An 18,936-nucleotide genomic window follows, 5' to 3' on the forward strand; every position below is an offset into this window, starting at 1 on the left:
CAGCCGGTGAATGTGGGGCTTTTTTTTATTTATTTAAGATCCAGGATGCTGAGGCCAGGCAGGGCAGCCATTGATGGGGCTGGGAAAGCAGGCAGGGGTCGGGGGGTCACTCAGGGGGCTGGGGGAGCAGGCAGGGGATGGGGCCTGGTGAGGGTCTCCCCATAGTCCCCTCTCCCCATCCCTCCCTAACCCTCTACTTACCGGCATGGAGCCCAGGTCCAGCTCAATGTGGCGGTGAACAGGGCCTGCCCAAATTGCCAAATCTCCAAATCTTTCTCTGAATCAATTTGGAGGCTTCAAATTGATTCAGACCTTTTTATCGGTCTCCCTATTCGATTCGGATTTGGAGATTCAGCTGCTAAATTGAGCTGAATCTCCTTCAGATGGAATCAGCACCCGAAGTTTCACACAGCCCTAATACACAGTACCCTAGCAAGGTTATTCTCCAGTATGCCCTACCCACCCACTGCCACTTCGATGCTCCAAACCTGTGAGACTGCTCTGGGGTGTACCTCTCTGGCTCCTTTTGTACTCGGTGTTTGGTATGCTTCAGAGCAGCTGCTATGGATGACCTCAGATCCTTGTAATTGTTGTACCTCTGGTTGTGGAGTGTACTTATGGGACCAGGTAAGTGGGTGTGCTCAGAATTGTCCCAGCTGAGGAATGCTGCCAGTGTGATCTAGCCATACCCAAAAGAATCTCCCAATCTGATTGGTGGAATCTCTTTAAACTATGGATATTTTTATGCCAGTATATGTTCAAATATTCCCAAAATAGAAAGGCCCTGAGGATACGGAAGGATTCCTTGTTTGGAAGCTTTTTATCTGATATCAGTTTATTGTACCACTTAGTGAATGTTAAAATGCTTGAGAGAGATTTTTCTGGATCAGTTTTGACAGTACATCCAAACAATCACTTAAAGGAACAATACTAAATAAATAGCATGGTGTAGGGTCTTTTTTCCAGCTTGGCTCTCTCCATAACTCCTCTTTAATCACATCAAAAGGCCCCCAGTGTAACTTGCTTTATAGTCATTCAAACAGTAAGCTTCAGAAGGGAGAGGTGAATAGGAACTTCAGACATGTTATTATTGATCTGGATAGACTTGAACTGACAAAACAGAGGTGGAATGCTCTGTAGCCCCAGAGCCTTCAAACCACATGCTATTCTCCAGTCAGTGATCTTATTGGACAGCAAATACTTAATTCCTTTTTGATTCTTAAATCGCTCTTGTTCCAGTGTAATGTACCTTTCTATATTGCCACTACATCTGGTAGAGCTAGCTGAAAGCAATGCACAATGATTTATGGATAAAGCTGCCAGGTCACAATATTTGTTCTTTGTGAGTAGGAACCTTCCTAAATTGCAGCAGGAGTTCACAGCACAGTGGCATCTTTAATCTCACTCTTTTCTCTAGGTCTGTCCCCCACCCCACTGCTGAGTGCCTAAGAGGCAAAAACCATGGCAGTAATTGTTTTTCAGAGGGGAGAGGGCAAATGGCAAAAAGAGCAAAATTAAAAGCACTGCTGAGCTACAAACTTCCACAGCGATTTAGGTAGGTCCCTATTTATGAGTGTTCCAGATATTTGAAAATGCCCCCAAATCCCCAGTACTCCATGAACTAGATTAAACAAGAAAAGAAACATCTCAAATATTTACCCTGTGCTTCTACAGGTCAGGGTTTCCTCAACTGTCTCTGGAAGAGGCTTCAGGACCTTCCCCCAAAACCTATGGATATGGTTTTGTCAGCTGGAAGCCACAACCACCTAGAGAGAAATGCTGTACTTCCACTGTAGCTTAGACCCCTGTCCTTGTTCTAGCCCCAACAGTAAAACTTCACTGCAGCTCTTCAGTACAATAGACTTTTTGCATGTTTATATGGTGCCTATCAAAATGTAAACCTGGCTCCTTGTTGCTAGCTTAATATATATCAAAAGGTTATAACTAATAACTAGTGCTGTCAAACAATTAAAAGATTTGATTGCAATTAGTTACGCGATTAAAAAAAATAGTTGCAATTAATCACTATTTTAATCACACAGCTAAAAATTCAAAATTATGCAGGTACTTGGTATGGCTGGGGTGGGTATGGAGTATGTGTGGGGGAAATTTGTGAAGATATGGGGGCTGTGGGTGTGTGGGGGGGGCGGGGTTGGACCCCAAAGAGGGGGGTTCCTTGCACACCCTGGCAGGATGTGGGGTCCTATGGGTCAGTAGTGAGGGACAGCAGCAGGGCTGAGGGGGGATGTGGCTTGGGAGTGAGGGGCAGGCAGACACACTCACCACCCAGAAGGTAAGTTTGTGGAGGGGGAGGGGCAGGTGGAAAGGGAAGGGGGGCAGATCAAGGCCCCCACAGTGAGGGAGAGAGTGGGGCAGAGTTCAGTGTGGGGCAGGAGTGAATGGGGCTCTGGAGCCAGGGTGGGTCATAGGATGAAGCTGCATGAGGCTCACCGAGGGGCATGGGAGGGGCAGGGGTGCAGCTCCCTGCCACTGCACACACCCCTGTGGGAGGCATGGGGGCATGTGCCCCTGGATTTGTGTGTGGGGCAGAGGCGGGCTGCCTGATGCAGGCAGGGGCTCTGCACCCTGCTGCCTTTGCCCTAGGGGCCACAGTACCCCATGTTGTGCCTCCCATGGCCAGGCGGGCAGAAGATGCATGGCACGGCCAGCACACTGCTCCTGGGGCAAAGGCAGGAGGGCACAGATCCCCAGCCCACAGCAGGCAGCCCGCCTCTGCCACACACACAAATTGGGGGGCATGTGCCCCCCATTCCCCCAGGGGTGCATGCAGTGGCAGGGAGCTGCACCCCCCTGCCCCAGACAAGCCACAACAGCTCTGCCCCAGGGCCCCATTCTCCCCAGCCCTGCCCCACTCCCTCCCTCACCATGGGGACCTCAATCTTCACCCCCCATGCCTCTTCCCTCTCCCTCCACCCCTCCCCCTCTACAGACTTATCAGTACAGCACTGCTCTGCATGCAGCATGCAGGCTGTGGCTGCTCATGTGTGTCTGTGCATGTGTCCCCCCACCCCCCCACACCTTCCTACTGCAACCACCCAGAGCCCTTACCCAGGCTGCACTGTGGTCCTCTGTGCTGCCACCACTGCCCTGCTGGGTGGTCCAGAGGCAGTGGAGCGGAGCCCGGGCACAGGCTTCAAAACCAGATGCACGATTAATGCTGAATAAAAGAGATTGTAGTGTATTTATTAGGATCACAGTTGGAAATTCATTCAGGGTAAACTCATTCATTGCAAAGGCTAACTATAACTGAACTCAGGTTGTCACAAGAGTGTGATGATATTGAGAATTTCCTCATAAGTTAATTTAAAAATAGAGAGCAAATGAGAAAGAGCACTTGCAGTATAAATCACATAGGAAAATATTTTAAGTGTATACTCAAAAAGCTAAAATGCCAGCTTTGTAGAGGTAGCCTTTAAATTTATGTAGAGAAATATATATTGCAGATACTTCAGAACTGTATTTTATGACAGAAGAATCCTTAAAGGAAGTGGTCCCTGAAACACAATTTCCTGTAAAAGTTGCATGTGTGTGGGTGTTTGTATCAAACCTACCGTATTATCTTCTGTCCCCTCCCTTGTGGAATAGGTAGGAAACAAGCCTCTCTTCCAACAGGAAGACTGTAGGGATAGAAGCAGCCAGGGAACAAGCCATTCAATAAATCCTTCTGACTTGTCACCTGGGATGTTGGTAAGGCTGGTCAGAACCTGGACCTCCTGTTCTGTGCAACATCCCAAAGTTTTCAGAAATAAAACATAATTTGTTTTGCATTGAATTAAAATTTATTGGTCTACTAGTATGAGATGTCAGACTAGTAGACTGTGGAAAGGGAAGACTAAAACTTTATTGTTAAAACTAGAAATGGTATTCCATTTCATTTAAACCTTATTAGTCTGAGCTCTGACTACTTCCCTGATGGACAAGCTGAGAAGTCAGGAGCCAATGAAACCCAGCAGCCATGCCTCTAGCAATGTCATTCAGGATCCTGGCTCTGAACTAGCCTGTCAGGTAGGAGTGCTGGACGAAAATCCAATAGTTGGATTTCCTGTGGCAAGTGGATAAGGAGGAGTTGCCTTTCAAAAATTAAAAGCAGAGAGTGCAAATAACCAGGTCTCTATTTCTAATTCAGTCTTACCTGTCAATGTGGTTTAATTATTCCTTTTTTTTCACTGATTTGCATTTTTAAAATTGGAAGGTCTCTGGAGGTGAGATTTGTCTTTTAATCTATGCACCTAATACAGTGGGGCTCTGATCCTGACTCGACACTAATAGAATGCATCTGCTTCAATCATTCTTCATATCCAGACACTCCCCAACTTGAACCCAAACTCAGACCCTGAATCCAAGGACCCATTTATGATCCTAGTGGAGGTTTGAGTTTCAGATGCAAACACTCTGATTTGCTACTGTGGCAAGTATATGCAAGGCCAAGGATTATTGATACGTGTGTAATTTAAATGGAAATCGATTTTCACTGAAAAACTAAGTTAAGATTCCTAGTGACATAGTTGTAATACTAATGCATCACATATAATAACCAGTGCTCCTGCCAGATTACAAAGGTAACTATACTATTGCCATCTCTTACTTCAGCCACATTTTAAAAGGGAACACTGTTTTGATGATGCAGCTGTCTAAATAGTGCACATGTTCACAATCTTCCATACACCTTGAGGCTGAAAACTGATGTAAAATCTAAATCTTCTCTACCACACTTTAATTTATGGCTATAGTGTGCACATCTGCTGCACGTACATCATATTTCTTACCAGTATTAACCTGAGAATTTTTTTAATTCTATCAATGCAGAAATGTCAATTAAACCTTCAGCTAGCAATAAACAATAAGCGTGAAGCCCAAGAATTACTGACCACGCAAAATATCTACTAAAAGCATGTGGTGTTATATGGTTAAATCCTTGTGTACTAAATAATTAAAATAATTCACTTGCCTGCAAAGGTCCAATAGATATCCGATTACTGCAAGCTATATTGTCAAATCCTACAGGACTTTTGGCTTCTACATCTCCATTTAGGAAAATATATTACAACATATGCATAAAACTTCACTTGATAGGAAATGCATATGATTACTATAGGGTTCATGCTTTTGTGGGTATGAAAGTAAAGCAAATTTCACCCACTAAGTACTTATCAAGCATTTCTGATGCCACCTACTTGAAATTCATTGTTTAGTCATTTAGAAATAGTAACATAACAATTTTTGCATGGTTTTTTTTATGCACAAATCTTTCCGTGTTATTTAATGCAAAACAAAAATGAAAGTCTCTCTCTGAAAGACCACAATGACTTATGTTTCCTTTGATAGCCTGAAATGAGGTTTGATGGAAGATCATCTAGAAATTTCTAGATACTATCTACAGAAAACAATTATGACAGCTTCATCCCTAAAAAAGTGATGCATGAAATCCTGGACCCACAGAAGTCAGTGCCAGTTTGGGCATTTATGTCAGTGGAACAATAATTCAGTTGAACATATATTCGCTAAAATTTATGTCTTTCATGTGATCACAAAAAGTTACATTTTGGTAGAAATTAGGACAGTGCAAGGGTGCTAGACTGATTCCATTCAGTTGTGAAGGATGCAATTCATACAGGGAATCAGGAAATATCTGATCAAGAGAAAGCGTTCCAAGTGAGGATTAAGGTTCATTTTTAACAAAATGGTAACTGACAAGTTACAGCAACATTAAATGAAGCCATGAAAAGATGCTACAGACTGTAATTTTATGTTTTTAGGGGAAAATTAAGCTGACATAAACAACCCAAGTTTCTCCAACAACAAAAACAGTATTTGATGTTTTGGTTCATATCCTGTTTTTATGAATAGGTACTTTCAACTGAAAAAATATAACTGAATTTAGTGTTGTAGAATTGCAGTACTCTACATTTACATAATAAAAGGTCATCAGCTTTTGATTTAATTTGAATTGAGAAAGGTAATGTGATATACCTAATAATTTGGTATAGCATAAAAATAAAATGCTACACATTTTTCCTGTAAATATCATTTATAAACTGGGGAAGGTTTTCAGCCAAAAAGTTCAATAGAAGTATATTATTATTTGAACTAATTGGCTAAAAAATATTGAGTGCTTAAAAACCCCCCATACATTTAAACTCTCCAGAATTAAATATCCAGCCATTCTTTTTTTGTTTGTTTCCTTTTAATAGATGAACATGATAGTGTCCTTCTCATTGTTGACAATATTTTCTGGGATATGGGTCAAACCAAATGTTAAACTGAATTAAATCAAAGAGGACACTGGTTGGAATAAAGAAGATTTTGCAGGCTTCGGTGACCTCGCGCGTTGTGTGGAAATCAACAGAGCACTGGTTGCCTGGTGCAGCTGTGGTTGCTATGGGGATGGAATCATACGAGTATTCCATCTGCCGAAAAAGGGACAGCTTGGAATCCCCCTTGCAGGTTTGAAATAGGAATGAAGTAAACAAATGACTCATCTGATTATGAAGGCAAATTTGAAAGAGCAGCTTTTTAGATAGTTTCAGTGACATTAATAATGCACGGCTTTGTCTTCAAAATGAAAATCCACTCATTTTTATTTTGAATGGAGTGAAAATAATGTATGTACCAGTCAGCAATTTAGACAAAAGCAGAAATACAGTGTGAATGTTCACGTCTGACCTCAGTTGTACACCTGGATACAGCTTACAGGAATTCATATTTTCTATCCAATTCAGATTCATTTGTATTTGAGTTTAAAAGAATAATAGGCTGAAAGCATAAATGGTGCTGAAAGCAAATAAATCTAAGTCCAAGTGTGAATAACAGGTTTCTTTAGTACAAAAACAAAATCCCTGTTTAGTTTATATATATTTATACTGTAGATTTAAGTTTTCTGTCTTATTAACATTGGCAAATCTGTGTGGAACATCAGTAATTAAACATCTTTAACATTCATATTAAATGTTAACCCAGAAGCATTTGTAAGAGCTCATGTCATGGAACAGTTTAAATGGCATAAAACACATAAATATACTAGCGCTGGTATTGTAGAAGTCTGGGAGACTGATCCTGCAAAAATGTCTTGAATGGTAGAAACTACAAAAGACTTCTTTTTTTTTTTAATTCGTGCAAATTGACACAATTGACTTGCTTGTATACAAGAGAGAAATCCTGGGGACTGCATTTATGGCTTCTAGCATGGCTGTAGGATCTTATTAGGTTCTGTGGAACATAGCAAAGGCCACCGGTTCATCTTAGATGGATACCACATTTTGCACTCCCTTTCTTTGTGAATATGTTGTATTCTTTGTTTATACAAAAAAAAAATGCTAGGATGAAAGATTGGTGGCCTGTGATCTCCAATAAAAGATATGATACTGTCAGAATTTTGATGGAAATTGATGTCACTTGCCAATAGCACTTACTCACTGATACAACAGTGAAAGGCATTTTAGAACTATCTGAAAAGACAGAGAGATCAAAGAGCATGACCTGACTTAGCTCTAGCTCAGAACACAAAATCGCAAACTAACCATACATCCTTCACCGGGGAGCTCTGAGCTAAGAGTATCAATCTGTAGTTGACAAATACGTGTCATGAAAAGAAACTAAGCAAAATGTTAGTGCGTGTAAAGGAAATAACACAGCCCCTTCCTACTTGCTCGTGAAAGAGTAGAAGATTTCCATAACTCATGAGGAGAGGACAATTGATACAATTGCCTAGATATGGTGGTCATCATGGCCCTACTGAGTTCCTAAGGAACATAATTATGAAAGGGAACTCCTGGGTCATTAATCCTAGGCCCCTGCTATCAATGGGCATTTATACAGCTGCTCTGGGAGGCATGGGGGATGCTTTAATTAGCGCAGCTCCAAGAGCCACATACCAGCAGACTCAATGAATCGAGTCCGTTCCAACACACTGGAATTCCAGTGCATTGGAGCCAGTTCCCTGCATGCATATAGGAGCCCAATGGCAACTGTGTCAGACAATCCCTCTCAAGATCTGATGAAACTCAATCTTAAAATGATTTCATATTTAGTCTCACTACTCATATTCTTCTGATTGCTTGGAACTTCCTTCTAATTTCCATCCTAAATGTATAAATGGACTCTTTATAACCATTTCTACTTGTTCTAATGTTGTTATTTAGCTTACTTCTGGACCTCCCTTATATTTACCCTACCTCCTGTATTTTTAGACAGCAAACATTCCCCATCCAAACTTGTGCTTTTTGCTAAGCCAAACGGCTAGGTACAGACAATCAAAAAGCCCGGGGCTGAATCACTTCAGTTTTTGCAGGTTAGTTTAAACTGCAGAGATTAAATTGAAACAGAAGTGAACAGACATTTACGTTTGATTCAGGAAATGCAGCCACTTGCCTGCAGTGGCTCAGGGCAGAACCCAGGAGGGGGAGGGGGGCCATGCACTAGAGCAGAGCTCTCTGGCTGTGTGTTCACTTCCTCTTCCTGCTTCACCTGAGGTCCCTGGGACTTGCAGTGTAGAATCACGGAAGCAGGACTCTACAGGGTTGCTCATCACTTCCTTTTCCTGCTTCCAGGTACTTCTGGGATGTGTAGTCCACAGTTGCAGCCAGCAGTAAGTTTGATCCGGGGAAGGGATTTTTAACCCTCCTTCGTGGCCCCAGCCAGGGTTTGCGTGGGGGGGGCAGTCCCTCCTCCTGTAGACTTGGCTGCATCCTCTTCCACAGTATTCCACCCCCTTCTCAGCCAGCCCTCGCTGCTCCAGCTAGAGAACAGAGGGGTGGGGCTAGCCCTGCTCTCTGGAGCAAACAGCACAGCACAGTCCACCCCAGGGCTGGAAAGCAAGGTGGAATGCTGGAGGACTGTGATTTAACTTGAACCAGGGAGGGGTTTGGGACAGAAGTTTCATAAACCAGTTTGACCCAAGTCAGTTAAGTCTGATACTACATTCAACTAGGTTTATCTTAAACCAGTTTCAGCCATTTTGAAACTGGTTTATGTACACTGAGCTTCTGTTCTGTTACAGGTTTAAGCCTGTTTCTGATCACTTAAACCAGTTTATGTGTAACTTCGGTTCCTAGCCAAGAAGTCAGACTCTCTTAAAGTAAGTTTATACCACAAGTAAAGGTGACCTAGAGGGTTTTGCCCTCACCTACCCTGACCTACACAGGCAGCCCCTCCCTGTCTATGTGGCTCTGCTGCTCTGCACGCATGAAGCACAGAAGGAGAGAAAGTAGTAGCTAGACTGATTCCTAGAAGCAATCCACTGGAGAGGAACATTTTTTTTTACCACTGGAGAAGAACAGGAAACACAAATGGTACCTTTCTAGGAATCACTTCTATGACTTGTCTCTCCTTCTGTGCTTTTTAAGGGCAGTAAAGACCAGAACTGGGGTGCATAATGATACTGGCAGACATGTTCTTCCAACTTGCTTAGCTTGTGACAAACAACTGCCATGGCCAAGGCAAGGAGGTTTAAGATAAGTGGTTGGCTGTGTAAAACATAGGCCTGTATATGGGCCTAAATAGTGATATATCCTAGGTTTCTTCTGAGGAGGTAGCCTGTCCATTTCCTGATCATTCCAGTGACCAGTCTCTACACCAGAACTGTACACAGTATTCCAGATGAAGTCGCACTATTGCTGCATATACTGGCATAAATGCTTCCTCATTTCTATCAGAAATCTCTTCCCTAATCCATTCCATGACTGAATTTACTTTTTTAACAGCTGTATCACATTAGTAAGTCATAGTCATCCTGTGATCAACTCATACACTCAGGTCATTTTCCCCTTCTCTCATGTCCAACTGATAAATTCTCATTAGTCCCTATTTGCATGACCTTATATTTTGTACTATTGAATTTCATTTCATTTCTATTAGTCCAGTCCAGTCCACAGAGTCATCCAGTTCTTCCTGTATGATACCTAGTCCTCTTCCATATTGAAGATGCTTCAAGATGCTTTACCCCTTATCATCTCCCCTTTGGGTAGTTGCTTAGCCACCTCACAATATTCATACCATGTCTCCTGTAGGTGAACTAATATATTCTTATGTGGTACTCTATCAAATGCTTTACTGAGGGGCCAGATATATTAGATCCATTGCATTTTCTTTGTCTTGAAAATCAGATAACTTATTAATGATAGATATCTGGTTAATCTCATATGTTGAATCTTATCTTTAATTGTTTTTTTTTCCAAGCTTGTATATTATTGAGGCCAAGCTAAATGGCCTCTTGTTGTGTTGATCAAATTTGCTACTACCCAGTCATAGAACAACATCTCTTTCTGTTATTAAAATCCTTGTATTTTGGAGTTGTTATATTCCCTTCTTTCAGAATTCTGTGATGGAAAATCTGACTTGAGCACAGTAAAGTCTTCAAATATTTTTCTTTCCACCTCAGCTGTGGCAGTTTCCATTTCCATGCCAATGTTCCCATTACTGAGATAAGTGGGGAAGTGGGGGATCTGGAGGAAGCATAAGTAGGAGAGGGAAGCAGGGGAGGCCTCATTCTTCCTGATAAAGTAGGGTAATTGGCTAGTCACCTCAGGTGTCTGTACATGAATGCACGGAACCTGCAAAAAAAGCAGGAAGAATTGGAAGTCTTTGCACAGTCAAAGAACTATGAAGTGATTAGATTAACAGCAACTTGGTGGGATAGCTCACATGCCTGGGGCACTGTCACGGTTGGGTAGAAACTGTTCAGGAAGGACAGGCAGGGAAGAGGAGAAGAAGAAGTTGTGCTGTATGTAAAACCTCTATGATTGCTCAGAGCTTCAGTATGAAACTAGGGGTAGGCTTGTTTAAATCTGGGTTACAGTTAAAGGGGAGAGAAACAAGAATATTGTTGTGGTGGGTGTCTGCTACAGACCACCAAACCAGGAGGATGAGGTAGATGAGGCTTTCTTCAGACAACTAGCTGAAAGTTTTCAGATCACAGGCCCTGGTTCTCATGGAGGACTTCAGTCATCCTGAAATCTGCTGGGAGTGCAATACAAGAATGCACAGGCAATCCAAGAAGTTTTTGGAGAGTGTTGGAGACAACTTCCTGGTGCAAGTGTTGGAGAGACCAACTAGGGGAAGTGGTCTTCATGACCTACTGCTCACAAACAGAGAAGAATTGGTGGGGGATGTAGAAATGGATGGCAAGTTGGGCAGCAGTGACCATGAGATGTTTGAGTTCAGGATCCTGAGGAAAGGAAGGATGGAGAGCAGCAGAGTAAGGACCCTGGACTTCATAAAAGCAGACTTTGATTCCCACAGGGAATTGAAGGTCTGATTGGGGAAGGAGTCCAGGAGATCAGGTTGTATTTTAAAGAAATTTTACTGAGGACACAGGAACAAGCCATCTTGCTGTGCAGGAAGAATAGCAAATGTGGCACGTGACCAGCTTGGCTTATCAGAGAACACTTTGGTGATCTTAAACACAAAAAGGAAGCTTATAAGAAGTCGAAGCTTGGACAAACAACTTAGGAGGAGTATAAGAATATTGTTCGGGCATGCAGAGAGGAAGTCAGGAAGGCCCAAGTGCAACTGGAGTTGCAGCTAGCAAGGGATGTAAAGGGTAAAAAGAAGGGTTTCTACAAGTATGTTAGCACCAAAAGGAAAGTTAGGGCAGGTGTTGGGTCCCTTAATGAATAAGGGAAGCAGTCTAGTGACAAAAGGCTAAATTACTCAATGCCTTTGTTACCTCAGTCTTCCCAGGCAAGGTCAGCTCCCAGACTATTGCACTGGGCAGCACAGTTTGGGGAGAAGGTGAGCAGTCCTCAGTGGTGAAAGAACAATTTAGGGACTATTAGAAAAGCTGGACATGTACAAGGCCATGGGGCCAAATGCAATGCATGTGAGGGAGCTGAGGGAGTTGGCTGATGTGATTGTAGAGCCACTGACCATTATCTTTGAAAACTCATGGTGATTTGGGGAGGACCCAGATGATTGAAAAAGGGCAAATATCATGTCCATCCTTTAAGACAGGGAAGAAGGAGGATCCAGGCAACTACAGACCAGTAAGCCTCACCTCAGTCCCTGGAAAAATCATGAAGCTGGTTATCAAAGAATCTATTTCTAAGCACTTGGAGAAGAAGAAGATGATTAGAAACATGGATTCACCACGGGCAAGTCATGCCTAACCAACCTGATTGCCTTATATGATGAGATGACTGGCTTTGTGGATGAAGAGAAAGCAGTGGACATAATATACCTTGATTTTAGCAAGGCTTTTGATACTATCTCCCACAGCATTCTTGCAAGCAAGCTGAGGAAGTGTAGGTTGGAGGAATGAACTGTAAGTTAAATAGAAAGCTGGATGAATTGTCAGGCTCAACAGGTAGTTATCAATGGCTCAGCGTCTAACTGGCAACCAGTAGCAAGTGGAATGTCCCAGGGGTCAGTCCTGAGGTCAGTTTTATTCAATATCTTCATTAACAATCTGGAAAATGGGATGGATTGTACACTCACCAAGTTCACAGATGACACCAAGCTGGGGTGTGTAACAGGTAGGCTGGATGGTAGGGCTAGGATTCAGAGTGACCTAGACAAATTGGAGGATTGGGACAAAAGAAATCTCATGAGGTTCAACAAAGACAACTGCAAAGTCCTGCACTTAGGACAGAACAATCCTATGCATCAGGATAGGCTGTGGGCTAATTGGCTGGGAATCAGCTCTGCAGAAAAGGACCTGGGGGTACAGTGGATAATAAGCTGGATAGGAGTCAGCAGTGTGCCCTTGTTGCCAAGCAGCCTAACACCATACTGGGCTGCATTAGTCGGAGTGTTGTCAGCAGATCAAGGGAAGTAATTATTCTGGTTTATTCTGCACTGGTGAGGCCACATCTGGAGTCCTGTGTCCAGTTTGGGACCCCCACTATAGAAAGGATGTGGACAAATTGACAGAGTCCAGCAGAGAGCAACAAAAATGGTTCGAAGGCTGGGGGCACATAACTTATGAGGAGAGGCTGAGAGAACTGGGCTTATTTAGCCTACAGAATACAAGAGTGAGGGGGGTATTTGATAGCAGTCCTCAATTACCTGAAGGTAAAGGTTCCAAAGAGGATGAAGCTACACTGTTTACAGTGGTGACAGGTGACAGAACAAGGAGAAATGGTCTCAAGTTGCAGCAAGAGAGGTTTAAGTTGGATATTAGGAAAAACTTTCTCACTAGGAGGGTGGTAAAGCACTGGAATGGGTTACCTAGAGACGTGATGGAATCTCTATCCTTGGAGGTCTTTAAGGCTCAACCTGACAAAGCCCTGGCTGGAATGATCTAGTTGGGGATGGTCCTGCTTTGAGCAAGGGGTTGGACATTAGATGACTTCCTAAGGTCCATTCCAACCCTAATTTTCTATGATTCTATGATTAAGCATCCTACCTTAATTCCCAAGTTTGACATGATTGTCTAAACTGGAAATGGAGACAATGGGCCTTTGTACACACCACAGCTTGCCCCCCTCACCCTCCGCTGCCAGAGAGGCAGGTAAGGATTGGGCTCGACCTTTGTGTACACACCACAGGGGGTTTACTTCACCCTAAATTAAAGTGGTGTTTTAAAAAATCCACCACTTCAATTTAGGGAGAATTAAACTGAAGTAAAACCCTGTGGCGTGTACAAGCAGCCAAAGTAATCATATAGTTTCTAAGTGATAACTAAATTATCTTTAATCTTTACTTCATCATCACTTCAGAGTGCCCCCCCCCCCCCCCCACACACACACACACACACTTCTTCTTTCCTTGTTCTCTTTTTGGGCAATTAGTTGAAGAACTTTTAAATGTCCTTTTCACAGTCTGACTCAGCTTGACAATGGCAAAACTACACTGTGTTGTAAGGGTGCCAGATTACGCCACATATCACCATAGGGTAAGGTAAACTGGTATAACTGTATGATCCATTCTCCAGCCAGGTCAGGTATATGTTGTTGTGGGTGGATGCAAGTGACAGTGGATGATAAATGCTGATTTGCAACAGAGGAGTAGCATTGAATGCCCTGCTTTGTTGTGCTCTTTCTGGTAATAGAACAAGAGGATCTCAGCACCTGGTCAGGCCAGGATTTGACATTTGAACAAGAAAAAGAAATAATTATATAAGATTTTGTGGGCTGATGCTCACTTTAAGAGATTGAAAGAATGACAGATATATATTCTTTGTTTAGTTTATAAGGTGTATATATACCCTGCCTTCTATTATCTTTTCCATGTCCCAGCCTAAAAATTTAATCAAGCTGATTAGACCAGTCATATATACATAAAGTCCAAGCATTCTTAGGGAACGCTTTTTATGACTGGAAATCTTTTTTGAGTTGCTTAGGATGAAATTTAGCCTGGGAAGTCACTTTTTTAATTTTGGCATTTGGTCGTCACCTTTAAAAATGTCGGCCATGACTAAAGAGATGAATAAATGTCGATATCTTGGTACCCAGGAGGCTGATTTTTATTTTCTAAATTATATTAAATAGTTATTACCATAACCTACAAACTTCCTTTATCTTTTGATGAGTAGTGGACCATTGTTTGGCAGCTCTAAGCCTTTAAATGCAAAGACCATCGATGTTGACCACTTTTTTGGCAATATAATAAGAGTACTTGTTTCAAGTAGAAAGTTTTACCATTTATTTATTCAAAGTCACATTTAGTATTATTAATAACAAAGGTAAAAATGATTATGGAACACATTTAAGTAAAATAAAATGCTTCAACTCAAATTTGAAGTCAAGTCTGTGACACGGCATACACTGGATAATGTTAATCTAGGTATTCTTCTTTTGTATCACTGTCTTCTTCAGATGACTCTGTAACAGCTGCAAAGCTCACCTGGCTGCAAGCTGAGTGGGTGAACTGTGCTTAAGAACTCTGCAAGAAAAAAGCAACAGAAAGTTTGCGAAGGATCCAATTGCTTTACCAGACAGGAGGTTATGTTCTGTAAGCTGCATGCTTTTTATTGGAGTGTTTGTATTGTGACCAGAGCCCCCATTGCAACCTGAGAGCTCTGATTGGCTGCTACTGAACCATAAAAATCTGAGGGAAGAGAAGAAGAAATGCTAGGGAGGAGACAACTCCAGCCCAGGAGAGAGGGGGCAGAGAGACAGACACCAGGAAGGGGAGACTGAGCTGAAACTTGCCCAGGGAGCAGGCATCAGGACAGGGGAGAGCCTGTGTCATCTCTTGAGAAACTGATTCCCCACTGGGTTCAGATCTGTGCAACCAGGGACACAGATGCCAGGGAAATAGTGGGGAGGGGTTGGTAAGCAAAGCCAGAAAGCTTGCTGGAGCTGAGAGAAGCTGCAGGGTCAGAGACCTGCAGCTAGAAACTCCTCTCTGAGCAGGGAGGCTCCAGCTGCAGAATCAGAGACTTGCAGAGGTATGCTCCAGCCTGTGAGTGGATGTGCTGGGATGGGGGAGACAGCCCGAAGAAGGAGTAAGCTGAGAGACCGCAAACCAGCACGGGTGTGTGAGGGGACACCTAATCACTAGTGTTTGTAGGAAGTGTATTTCCAGAAGGGAACAAAAGGGAGCCTCTTGCCTGCAGCAGCTGTTCCAAGCTCATTTCACTGTATTACCAGGAAGGATTAAAGGAGTCCATTTTCCCCAAAACAACAGAAGCCTTGCCTCTACCAACTAGTGGTGGACCATAGTTATAGCTGTGTTGCCATTTATTGTTATGGGAAGTAGATTGTGACCAGAAGGAAATCAATTGGGTTATGGGGGGCGGAGGGAGGGAACTGTTTGAAAGAGTTATAATGAGGTGAATTTAGTTATTTAGGTAGTTAGCACAAGTGGGACCATTCAGTGTGCTGGAATTATTCACCTGATGTTGTATTTTTGTGAATTTATTCTAGATTGTTAGTTTTGTTATTAACAATTGTTATTATATTTCTTTATTTATTTTTCCTATATATAAATTGGTTGTGTATAATAAAGAATAATGTGTTCCTTGGGTTCAGAGCTGATTTCTGGGTGGTGACGGTGAGGGACACACATCTCCATGGGACCCCTCAGTCAGTAGTCTGCCTGAGGGGCTCCCAGGGCTACTGGCACCCTGAGGACCCAAAATGCAGTGCATCACACAGCCTTAGCATGCTGGCATGGGTTACAAATCTAGAACAGTAGCTTTAATTGGATCATCTAAATGTCCATTTTCATTGTTCAAAGGCAGTTTCACTCCATTGGCAGTCTACTATTAGTATGCGTCACCGGTTCCAACTCATCCAGCACTGACATCCACCCAAAATTTATTGGATCAAGAGTTTGTGAATGTTTTGAATTTCTCCAATCATAGACTTGCAAGTGTGCTCAGAAGCAATGCTGTTTGAAGGAGTCATAGTCCAGAGAAAGTCTTGCAGAACTCTAGTGTGCCATTTGTCACCATTTACATGCATGAGCAGTGGACAAACTATCACTCACAGAATCATTGTAAAGTATTCTGACAGTGAATAAAGCCAGTTTATCGAACAGATCTTCAGTGAGTTCTTCATTTTTTCCAAGTTGTTGTTTAATCTCCATGTACATCAGATATTTTGATTGTAAGATTGGCTTCATTGATATCACTTTACCACAGCCAAAGAAACCTCCCACTATGTCTACTCCAGTGAATTCATAAACCCCTACATCACACTTTGAAATAACGAATGGCAGTGTAGTATGATGGTGCATCTCCTGGTTTCTTCTTCTACATGTACATATCTTGCTCAGTCACATGACTGATGTAAGAAGCAACAACCCATACATCACATCAGTATCTTTGAAATAAAAAATGCTGTTGTGGGAGTTATCTATTTGAGCTGCATGGAAAACAGCCCTTGTGCCAGCCTCACAACGAGATTTCAATACAAAGAGTGCATTGTGTTCTTTTGGATGTTAAATCATAGCAAATGAGATTCATTGTGAAGTACAGGTCAGCATGGTGGAAGTAAGAATGCCATTCATTCAAAAGGAAGCACTGTAGTCTTACTTTGTTAGAATGCTTTGATAGAAATGAGTGCCAAGATGTTCCAGTAGGCATTTGCTGGACAGAAACAGGGTAGACATTAGGAACAAACCGGAATGACTTTGAGTGACACTGATGCTCATGCTGTTTTGTTCTAGTCTTCAACAGTTCTTCGTCATAAACATCATAAATGAAGTAAAATGTCACTTCTTGTGGGTGTCAGCCAGCGACATTCTTGAAGAGACTGAGGGCATATTCAGACTGTGTCTTGTTTGGTGGGACTTTATATCTTTCCAAGATCTATTAATTCATGCTAGTGTGATGGTGGTGAGATTGATTAGAGGTTCATCAATGTTATATACTTTGTTTTGACAGGTGTGTGGAATGTCCCATCTGCTGTGAAAAATGAAAGGATCATAAAAGTAATTCAGTATTGCATGATTTCTTCTATTTCTATTTCTATTTCTATTTCTTCTACCATTACTCTAAAGTAATGGTAGTCTCTTTTCCACTGGTTAGAAGGTCACTGACTTGTTTCATTGCAGTATGGTCAACCATTTTCCTACATTCTTGCTTGCTCTTAGTTGTAGTTGTCTTTGTTGCAAAGGACTTGATTTTCCCTGTGGTGATAGTGTCATGTATTGACTGAGTTCTAGAAGAAAGTCTTTCCAGAATGTTTTCTACCATCATATTACCCTCATCATGGGCTGTGTGAAGGGTCTTCCTTACCTCTTCTGTTGTTGGCTTTCCAGAGCAAAGGGAGAAAAGAGTTGGTTGATTCAGATCCCATGAGTCTTCCAAAGCTGTCTTCACTGCATCAACAACCTTGCAGTTCATCTCCACTCTTGACGGACCCAGTCCTGGATGACGATATGAGTTGCTTGAAATAAGCCACTTTAATTTTTCCCTTAACTGCATAATAACTGGTCTGCTGAGTGTCTTCTGATAGATTCTTGGTAAAAACCAATCCAGCCCCTACTCCTTCTGTTCTTGGATTCCTTATTTATTGTCATTTCAATGACCTGATCATTTCAGTGACCTGGTTTGGAGACAGTTTGCTGCAAGTCTTTCCAGTCAATGAAAATGAAAATATTGTAGCCATGTGCACCTTTTTGTCTTCTCTCAGTGTTGTCATTCACCAGTAATACAAGGACAGTTATCTTGGATGGTTGACATTTCCATAAGCTGTTAACAGGGGAAGCAATCTATGGCAAGTCAATAAGTACTCTTCAAAATTCTCTCCACTCCTCAGACAATGGTAATCTTGAAAGAGGATTTCAACATCAATGATATAAGACAGAAACTACTTGGCCATATATGATTCACAACTGAGTATTTCTTCAAACATTGAACACATCAATTCCTAAAAAGCAGTTTAACTAATGAATTCATAATGTTCATTTACTGTAGTGATATCTACCAGCTATTTCAAGCTGTCAATTACTAGAGGAGTCTTTTGTAGCTAGCTATGGATTAGGGCTGTGCGAAATTTTGCCGAGTGTTTCATTTTGAAGCCTTTTCAACACATTTTGAGCTCAAAACAGCAAAATCAAAACGAAACAAAAAGCTTCGAAACAGCTTCAAAATGAAATGAGGGCACTTGAAACATTTCAAAAGTTTCAAAACATTTTGAGTTTCAAAGCAGCCCAGTGGCAGGAGGCAGGGGAGAGCCAGGGCTGCACTCTGAGAGGCTCTGCAGCCCCATGGAGCTCAGCCTGGTGGCGGGAGGTGGAGTGCTTCCCTGGCTCTACCCAATTCCCAGCACTGGGGTGAGTTCCATGGGGCTGACAGAGCTGGCCAGAGTGCAGCCCTGGCTCTCCCTGCCTCCCACTGCTGGGCTGTGCTCCGAGCAGCTCCACATGGAGCTCAGCCTGGTGGCAGGAGGCGGGGAGAGCCAGGGCTGCACTTTGCCTCCCACTGCCAAGCCGACTCCATGGGGCTGTGGAGCCTCTCAGAGCACAGCCCCTGGATCTGCATGCCAGATGACAGGAGGCTGCCGCTTCTTCCTGGGGCCAGTGGCAGCA

This window comes from Alligator sinensis, unplaced genomic scaffold (genome assembly GCF_000455745.1).
Source record: "Alligator sinensis unplaced genomic scaffold, ASM45574v1 scaffold596_1, whole genome shotgun sequence".
NCBI classification, from domain to species: domain Eukaryota; kingdom Metazoa; phylum Chordata; order Crocodylia; family Alligatoridae; genus Alligator; species Alligator sinensis.